The 10,291-nt window shown below is 40.4% G+C and overlaps 1 non-coding gene across 1 annotated transcript; it reads right to left on the bottom strand.

Annotated features, from left to right (window-relative positions):
- Positions 1–1,237: 1,237 nt before the first annotated feature.
- Positions 1,238–1,309, bottom strand: TRNAA-UGC (transfer RNA alanine (anticodon UGC)). The gene has a single exon. It is a non-coding gene; the product is annotated as a tRNA-Ala (tRNA).
- Positions 1,310–10,291: the final 8,982 nt, after the last annotated feature.

Raw genomic sequence — 10,291 nt, 5'->3', positions numbered from 1 at the left:
GTGGAGAAGGGGCCATTTGGACTGTCCAGTAGTTGAACTGTCCTTTTCAGTCTCACCAGGAATATTCTGGACCTCATCACTTCCTTCCTTCCTTTTGGCCTGGTATTTGGAAACCACAGTGGAAGTTAGCAAGGACCAGATGTCTACAGCTTCCCTAAAAATTCAAGTCACTGTGAACCAGTGACGAGAAAACAGTCACAACCCATAACAGTTCACAGCTACACCGCTTGCTACTCCCCATTTTTAGTGTTTTTAATATAATAAATGTAGATAAATGTTGTATCTTCCTTATCTATCATTTACCAATTTTTTTAATATTTACTTTAAAATTATACTTCACTTTCTTTGAATTATCTCCTATTTGGGGGGGGGTTAAGATCTTGTTTAGATCTTCAATTATTTATTATTCATGGCTCTGAAGATCTTTCTGGGGAAAAGTCATTTTATCTCATCAGAGAAAAGCACCAGACCCTCCACGTGGAAACAGTAGTCAGATAGGCGTTTGGCATTCAGACATTTCTTATAAAAGTGCCTCAGGGGTCTTGTGTAGAAGTGTGTCATTTTGAAAGTATGGTATATAATCTCAGGCACAGGCTTGGAGTAGGAAGAAGATACACGGGATGAGAGGAGGGTGCGGTGTGTGAATGAGATGGTGCTATTCTGGGGGACCTGGGTGATGGGAAGCAAGCCTGACCCTGCTACCTTCCTTATCCCCTCATCATCCAAGGCAGAGATGGAGAGGGCCAGGGTCCCGAGCACAGCACTGGGTTTGGAGCTGACTGGGCTGGTGAGGCTGGGCCCTGGAGTGAGGCCTGGCACCAGCGTCCACTTACCAGGAGATGGGGGTGTAGGAAGGTGAGACCCCACAGGCATCTCCAGAACCCAGTCTCCGCTCATAATTCAGCTTTGTTCTTGTTTTTCATTTTGGCCAAAGGGAGTAAGGGATATCCATGGATGTTTAAGTGTACATTATTGATATTGACATCATTACTATGTTATTGTTCTTGCAAATTGGGGTATTCCACTCAAATGTCAGAGGACTGGACTCTAGAGTCCACGTCAAACCCAGTTCTCTTCTGTCCACTGCCTCTCCCCCCACCCCACCCACATGCTCTAGGTTGTCATTTCCACTGCATTTTCACCTCTTTTATTATTTTTTAAAATTTTTTTCTTTTTTAGGGGGAGGGAGCAGATTATTAGGTTTGTTTGTTTGCTTGTTTGTTTATTTATTTTTAAATGAAAGTACTGGGGATTGAAACCAGGGCCATGTGCATGCAAAACACACACTCTACCACTGAGCTATATCCTCTCCCCTTAATATTTTCTCTTTTGTTTTTGTGGAACATATAGGACTTGCTGGCTGTATTTCTCACTTGTCAATTGATTATGCATTGGGCTGCACATCATTTCTGTTATCTTGGATTTTTATTTAAATAATCTTAGGTTATCGCTTAGCATAACAATGTTTCATCTTCTGCAGAGATTAGTTACTTCTGAAAAGAGTTTTTTTTGCAGGGCAGGGATTAGATTTGTTTGTTTGTTTGTTTAGAGATTTTATTTAACAGAGATACTGAGGATTGAACCCAGGACCTCATGCATGCTAAGCATGCACTCTACCCACTGAGCTATACCCTCACCTCTGAAGTCATCTCTTAATCCATCACCCTGCTTCCACTCTAACTGTCCCTGCCCTCAATTCCAATTCTAATCCACTCTCTTCAGAGTTTTTTTTTAATTGAGATCTTTATTAAGATAATTGTGGAGTGGCATGCAGTTTGTAGGAAATAGTACAGAGAGATTCTGTGTACCCTTTATCCAAATTCACCCAATGGTGACATCTTACAAAATTATAGTGCAACATCACAACCAACATATTGACATTGATGTGATCCACGAGATTTATTTAGAATTCCCCAGTTTTACCTGTACTCATGTGTGTGTGTGTGTGTGTACTTCATTCTACACAATTTTATCTTGTATCCGCCACCACAGTCAACATACCAGAGTTCCATCACCAGGGTTCCTCTGGTTGCCCTTTTATAACCACACCTACCCTCCCTCCCTCCTTCTATTCTACTTCCTTAACTCTGGGCAACCGCTAATCTGCTCTTTATTCCTAATTTTTTTTTTCATTTCAAGAATATTACATAAATGGAATATATAGTATGTAAACTCTTGGCTTTTTTTTGCTCAGCATAATTCCCTGGAGATTCGCTCAAGTTTTTGTGTGTAGCAAGAGTTTTTCCCTCTTCACCATTAAGCAGTATTCATGGTATGTCTGTACCCTGGTTTATTTAACCATTCACCCATTGAAAGACATCTGAGCTGTTTCCAGTTTGAGGCTACAGTAGATAAAGCTGCTATGAACATTTGCATACAGATTGTTATGTGTGTGTAAATGTTCATTTTTCAGGGATAAATGACCAAGAGTAAAATAGCTGACTCATATGATGGTTGCAGGTTTAGCTTTTTCAAGAAACTGCCAAACTGTTTTCCAGAGTGGCTGTACTGCTTTATATACCCATCAGCAATGCATGAGTGATCAGTTTCTCCACATTCTTGCCAGCATTTGGTACTGTCACTATTTTTTATTTTAGCCATTCTGATAGATGTGTAATGATACTTCACTGTGGTTTTAATTTGCATTTCCCTGATGAGTAATGATTTTGAACTTCTTTTCAGTATGTGCTTATCTGCCATCTGTATATCCTCTTCAGCAAAATGTCTGTTCATGTCTTTTGCTCATTTTCTTATTGGACTGTTTGGGTTTTTCACTTTTGAGTTTTGAGAGTTCTTTATGTATTCTCAGTACCAACCCTCCATCTGATCTGCAAATATTTTCTCCCTGTCTGTAGCTTGTCTTTTCATCTTCTGCGCAAGAAGTCCAATTTACCAATTTTTCCTTTTAAAATATATAAATTGGATCATGTTGGTCCCTGAAGAAAGCTTTTAGTTGGCTTCTCATTTTGTTTTGTATTGAATCCTAACTTCATATACAAGGTGGTCAGCCTCTGTGCACTGCTCCACCCTCCCCTCCCACAGATTCTAGAAACCACTAGGGCTTTCTTTATATTTCTCTAGGTTTCTTCCACCTTGGAACCGCATGATGCACTTTGCTCTACCAGGAATACTCTTTGTGTGGCTGGTTTCTTTTCATACCTTAGGACTCAGCTTATATGTCACTATGTCTGTGAGGCCAACTCAGACCACATTATCTTTGCAGGTTCCTCTGGTAGTTTCTATAGCAACACCCAGCCTTTACCAATTAACTGGCACTTCATATTTTAGCATTTTGTCATTGTTTTTGCTTGTTTAGCGTCCGGTCTCTCAGCAGACTCTGAATCCCACGAGGACAAAGATTTGGTTTCACCCCTTACCCTGGCACTCAGTGCTTATTTCAGGGCTCAGCAAACAGTATGCTCTCAGTAAATATTTACTAAGGAAACTAATTGATGAGGGTATTTTAAGAAAACCTTCCCTCAGTGTACCATATTTTCTGAGGAATTTCAAGAAGATTAAAGTTTTACTTGGGATTATAACTACTTTGGGCAGAATTGATTTCAGATGAACTCTTACTGTCCAGACTATCTTTGGTTTTTATATTCTGTCTGAAGAATTTAAAGAGGAAAGGAGATTTCAATAAAATTTTGCTATAGAAAAAAAAAATCTAGGCAGCAAAATTGAGTTTCTGTATCTTGCTCACAAGAATTACTACTGCACTGGCATCAAAGGTATCATTCCTGCCCTTGAGAACATTCCAGCCCAGTGATGGTGGATGTGTGTGGAAACACGACTAATGCACAATCGTAAAACTTTGTGATAAGGACCCAAGATGCTCTAGGAACACCTCACCCAGAGTGAGGATGGGAGGGAGGGGATGGGATCCTGCAGAAGATTCTTCAAATGAGGCAACACTTGGGTCTTGAAAGATACAGTGAAGTTAACCAGGAGGAGACATGAAGGAAAGAGGGAAAGGGCAGTTAGCAGAACAGTAGGACAAGAGGCGGTAGGTTCTCAGGCTCTGGACTATGTGGTCCTGGTGTGTCAAGCCTCGGAGGATCTTTGAAGGGTCAGAGAACTTCATGACCAGATTTATGCTTTTTTGTGTGTGTTTTTTTTGGGGGGGGAGTGAAAAGTGGGGAGGTAATTAGGTTTATTTATTTATTTATTTTGTAATGGAGGTACTAGGGATTGAACCCAGGACCTTGCTGCATGCAAAGCACGTGCTCTACCACTGAGCTATACCTTCCCGCTTATATATTTCAAAATTTTTTTCTTTCATTGAAGTATAGTCAATGAAATGTTATGTTAATTTCTGGTAAACAGCATAGTGTTTCAGATGTGTGTGTGTGTGTATATATATATATATATATATATATATATATATATATATATATTCCTTTTCATATTCTTTTTCATGATAGGTTATTACAAGATACAGATTTATATTTTTGATAGATCACTTTGGCAGCATTGTGGAGGACGGATAACATGACTGTCAGCCTGGAGTAAGAGACATTAGCCACAGTTTTACTGGACAAGCTCTGTATGAGAAGTGGCCCACTGCAGAACACATGTCAGCTGCCTTTGGCACTCACAAGAAAGTGGACCGACCCGAGGATTCGCGGAAGCCTTGAACACCATGGCAAGCCTGCAGCTCACTAGGAACTCACAGCTGCTCCCGGGGAAAAGAGGTGTGAGGAATGAAGCTGTTCTTTCTGGCAAAGAGTATACTGTATCTTACAGAGTCTTAGAGGCGGGGATGCAAACAGCAACTGGACTTTCCAATAGTTCTGTGCAGCTGGGAAGAAGGAACACAGAATCCAAAATGATCTCTGGAGGCTGGGATGATCAGCAGTGCTTAAAATGTTAGAATTGAAAGAGGGTAAATAAGAAAAGCCACATTAAGAAGAATAATAGTAAAACAAACAAGAAACTGTTCAAGTACAGATGAGAAAGATGTGGTCCACTTGAAGCATATGTAAAAAGATGTAGGCGTTCTGATGATCTCAGTGTGAGTCAGCCGTGTATGATAAGGATGCTGAGAAAGTTAATATGAATTTAAACTATATTTATATTATTCTGGCATTCAGGCTTAGCGAGGTGACAATTTTTTCCCCATCCTATGTTAATAAGTGTAGGATTCTGTGTTTAAATTACACATGTGGCTAACATGTATCATGTGCTTAATGTATACCAGGTGATGGGCTACTTGCCCCACGTGATCCCACTTTTTCCACGCAACAAGCCTTGGGTTGTGTCCCATTAGTGCCTCCCATTTGTCGATAGGGACACAATCCTCCCATGAGGTTGGATCAGTGGGTGGTTAGGCGAGAGGCCGCCCCGGGTCTGTCTGACCAAACTCTTAGCTGGGAATGGGATTCCTGAAAGTTCACTATTGAAAAATGGGGAGCCTGAGGAGTACGAGGAGCTGGGTTGGGAGGATCTAGGAATCTTAACATATGAGGAACCACTGGAAGAACAAAAACAAGAAGAAGAAGAAGAAGAAGCACAAGGCCAGGAGAAGAATATTTGAAGCCCTTGAAGCCACAGAAAAGAGGAATGAGACCATGCCGTGCAGCTCCAGAGGGCAGAGTAGAACCAGCCAGCTAAAAGAGCAGGGAGGTAGACAGGAGTCCATTTAAAGATGAATCTTCTATGTAAAACCATGATAGGTGTCCAGAAATGGAGCTGACCGGCTTCCAAGGTACTGAATGCCCATCTTTGCAGGAAGTAAGTGATCACCTAAATGGAAACAGGACCATGGACCCTCAAGGCAAAAGCAGATGAGTGTCTGGAATTACTCTTTTTTGCTGCCCTGACAGCGAATCATTTTCTTTTTTTTTTTTTTTTTCTGATTTTTTTTTAATAGAAGCATAGTTGATTAACAGTGTTGTGTTAGTTTCAGGTGTACAGCAAAGCAACTCAGTTTTATATATATATATATATGTATATATACACACACACACACACACACATATGTATTCTTTTTCAGATTCTTTCCCATTATAAGTTATTAGAAGATATCGAATATAGTTCCCTGTGCTATACAGTAGGTCCTTGTTATTGATCTATTTAATATATAGTGATGTGTATTTGTTAATCCCAAACTCCTAATTTATCCCTCCCCCATCCCTTTCCCCTTTGGTAACCATAAGTTTGTTTTCTATGTCTGTGCAGAGCATCATTGTTCAAACAGTGGAAATATACCTACACAGGAAATTTCAATATCTTGTAGTAACCTTTAATGAAAAAGAATATGAATATGAATATATGTATGTACATGTATGATAGAAATAGAATGTTATACACCAGAAATTGACATAACATTGTAAACTGACTATACTTCAATAAAAAAATATACAATTAAAAAAAGAAAATATCTACATGAAAATATCCTGTAATCTGGCACTTCATTGAAGAGAAAAGCTCAGATCAGATCTTAATTAGTAGGAAGTACTAAAGCAGTTGCGTATAAGAAAATACAGTGATGGCAGAGAAATGTAGAGAAAAAATCGTCATAATTTTAGAAGAAATCAAGAAGTTAACAACTTCTTATATTTATAACATCAAAATAAAGATCTCCATTGTTGCCTTCCTTTATAAAAAACATAACAGATTTATTTTATGACATTGGAAAAAAGTTTCTTAAAAGGAAAGTTAAACAAGGGACATATACCAGCTTCTTTTAAAAAGATTCAGCAAAACCTTCATCTAATAGCATGTTAGGATAACATATAATATCAGACAGATTCTACAACTGGCCTTTGGTTCTCTTTACTTCACTAATCCCAGAGCAAACAAAAACCTCATGACTAGCAGTAATATTTCTACCTCTCAGTAAACTTTCTTGAAAGAACAGATATTGATAAGAGTGGCAATTAACCATTTTACTACCCATTGTAAATTAACAAAAGTAAATTAGCAATTAAAACCCAGAATTATTCATTGTTAGGTTGACAAGCACTCTCTTTTCGGTAGTGTTTTTTTTTTTTTTTTTTTTCCTTGTCCTAGGATTCTGGTATATTCTATCAGTGTAAAGTAATAATGAAATTAATTAATCTTCAGTGCTCTTCCATGTATGTTCATTTAGAAGTAAGCATAACTCTCTTAGTCACAAAGTTTTTGGTAATTCCAAGTAGTCAAGTTTGAGACAAGTGAGAATTTGGTTAACCAAAATTTGGTTCACAATCTCAAAAATTTTCTAATAAAAATGAAACTTCATATTTCAACTCATGCAGATTACTTTTATAAACTCAAAACAAATAAACAGGAAGCTAAGAATATGTAGACAAGTCTAGTGGTTTTAAAGACATGTCCACGTTCTCTGAAACTCCTCTCCTCTAGAGACGGTTCTCATTCCTCTCCCCTTGAGTGCGGGCTGGATTCGAGGAACTGCTTGTAGAGGATGGAATTTGGCAGAAGTGTTGGGCCATCACTTCTGTGATTAGGTTATAAAAAGACTGTGACATGCCTGTGTGTACTCTCTTTCTGACTCTCTGTCTGTCTGTCCCTCTCCCTCTTAGATCATTCACTTTGGGGGAAACCATGTCTCAAGCAGCCCTATTGAGAGGCCCACATGACTAGGAACTAAAGCTTCCTGCTAACAGCTGCATGATAGTTTAAGATGCTCTGGGCCACAGACACTTAGTTAAGCTCTTCCAGGATTCCCGACTCTCTGGGAAGTCATTCACACTTGTTGTTTTGAACTCTTAAGTTTTAAGGCAATTTACACAGCAATAGACAACCAACACATCAAGTAAAGAAGAAAGTTTCTTCTGAACTAAAAAGAAAAAAATCCTATGTGACCAGAGCAAGGGATGGGGAGAGTGCCAAAAAGAAATTTAAAAAAAATCTTGCCGATATTGACTACTCCATACTGTTGCAGTAATAAGCGGAAATCTTTGTAATGAATCAATTTCTAGAATGATAGGATTTGAGAACTGGAAGGAACTTGAGTTTCACTTTCCAAAGTGGGAAGCCCAGAGCTTATTTGATTTACCTAAGACCACACTGCTTGTCGCTGACAGAGCCAGCACTGGAACTTAAGCCTTTGGATTTTCAAGCTGATGTTGTTGCCATTAACTTTTTAATAAAAATATCATAGAAAACCATCATGCAAGCTAAATTGCATGAGAATGACAGGTGGGAAAAACTGACAGCCAGGAAATGTTAAGGAGAAGTCATCTCTCTTCTCCATGGATAGGGGACATCAGGAAAGTTTTGAGAGACCCAAGAGTTTCAAAAAATTGCTCCAAGCTTCTCATTTTATAAAGTAGAATAAAGTTTAGTTTTCTTCAATAAAATATGTGCTTGCCATATGGCACCTAGAAGTCAGGACTCCTGCCAGCCCTTCCTTTTGGGTGTGTCAACTCAAGTCCCTCACCACCGTTTGCTCACACACAGCTCAGCCAGAACGAGGGGAGGAAGGTGGCATGTAGACTCGACTACACAAGGGCAGCAGATGAAGGACCTACTCTGGGCACACACTGGAGAGGACCAAATCAATGTGCTTCCTGGGCTTGTGTGCCCCAGTACAAGTACACTGACCACAACTGTGAAGCTGGTGACAGCTGCCATTGGGGGTCCACTTTCTCTCTTTTTGGGTGGATAACATTCATCAGAATGAATTGGGGAAACAGTAGTGCATAGACACTGGTCACTGGCTTCCAGCTCACAGGGGGAGGACGCATGTTAGTTGCGGGAGGGTCTCAGCACAGTGGAGGAGGAATCATCCTTCCAGTGAAGGAGGCAGTCCAGGGTACAATGCTAGACACAAAAGAGCCTGAAACCAGACTGGAAGTCAGGAGAAGCTTCCTGGAGATGTTTACATGTGCTAGCCATGTGTGCACACATTCCCACTGTTAATTTATGACCCAGATCTGTCCTCCAGTTCCAAATCCCAAAGCAATTGCCTCCTTGACAGTTCCACTCAGATATTTCATGAGCATCTAAAATATCTGAGAAGAGCCTTTTGATTTAACCCTGCTCTTCTCCCAGGTTTCCCATCTCAGAAAATGGTTCACTTTTGGCCAGGAGCCCAGAGCCATTTCTCCATTTCCAGAACATCCACATCCAAATCAGCTCACCCCAGATCTAGTCAGCGGTCTCCTCTGCCACCACTCTAGCTTGGGTCCTCTCTCCATGTTAGACCTCTGCATTCCCATCTTTAAGGTCTGCTTCTGTCCTCCATGCCTCATTCTCTGTGAAGCAATGCCTTCGTGAAAGCAGCCAGAGATATTTGTTTAAATGACAAAGGGTTTTCATTTCTCTTAGGATAAATTCCAAACTCCACCCCAGAGGGCAGGGCTGTGAACCTCATTTCATGCCACTTTTCCTCTGTACTTCTTGTCCCAGCCATCCAGGCCTTTTTCAGGTCCTTGGTCATACCTTTCTCTCCCTTGAGGGCCTTTAAATTGTTCTTTACTCAGTTTACTTAAAGGGGCCAGGCCCTAGCCCCCATCCACTGCTTCTCTCCATCTCAGCCCCTTGTTTATTTCTTTCACATCATTTAGGGCAACTTGTCAATGCCTGTATTTGTTTCTTGACCTGCTGTTCATTTTCATCTGTCTCTCCTACTAGAGAGGTAAGCAGGACCTGGATGCAGGAAGGTCATGTTGAGAAGGGACTTGATTCCCAAGAGAAATGCAGAGCTGGTTAAAAGTTTTAAGGAAGGCGGAGAGAGGAATGGAATTCTATGTGCACTAGCTCTGTGGCAGAACAATCTGAAGAGTGAAAAACCTTGAGGGTCAGTGCGAAGTGTGCTGCTTGGGACACATTGAGTTTGAGGATCATGAGAATGGAGATGACCTACTGAGAGTCAGAGTCCCCCCAGGTAGATCCGGCTTAGAGATGTCGATGCTTACCCTACACATAGCCCCCCCCCCCCACTTTGGTTTCTTTTGTGTATGTGTATGTGCAGTTTTTTGGAGGGTAGGGAGGTGGGGAGGTGGGGAGGTAATTTGGTTATTTGTTCATTTTTAATGGCAGGACTGGGGATTGAACCCAGGACCTTGTGCATGCTAAATATGCACTCCATCACTGAGCTATCCACTCCCCCCCATACCTACTTCTAAAAGAGTATAAACAAATAGTATTTTTTATTAACTATAGTATCAGCAAGTGATAGCCAAAAGTGGCATTAAGGATATTAATACTGGGGGAGGGCATAGCTCAAGTGGCAGAGCGCATACTTAGCATGTACGAAGTTCTGGGTTCAATCCCCAGTACCTCCTCTAAAAGTAAATAAACCTAATTATCTATCCCCTGCCAAAATAAAATAATTAAATAA

This window comes from Camelus dromedarius, chromosome 30, assembly GCF_036321535.1.
Source record: "Camelus dromedarius isolate mCamDro1 chromosome 30, mCamDro1.pat, whole genome shotgun sequence".
NCBI lineage: Eukaryota > Metazoa > Chordata > Mammalia > Artiodactyla > Camelidae > Camelus > Camelus dromedarius.
This window is presented reverse-complemented; position numbering and strand designations above follow the sequence as displayed.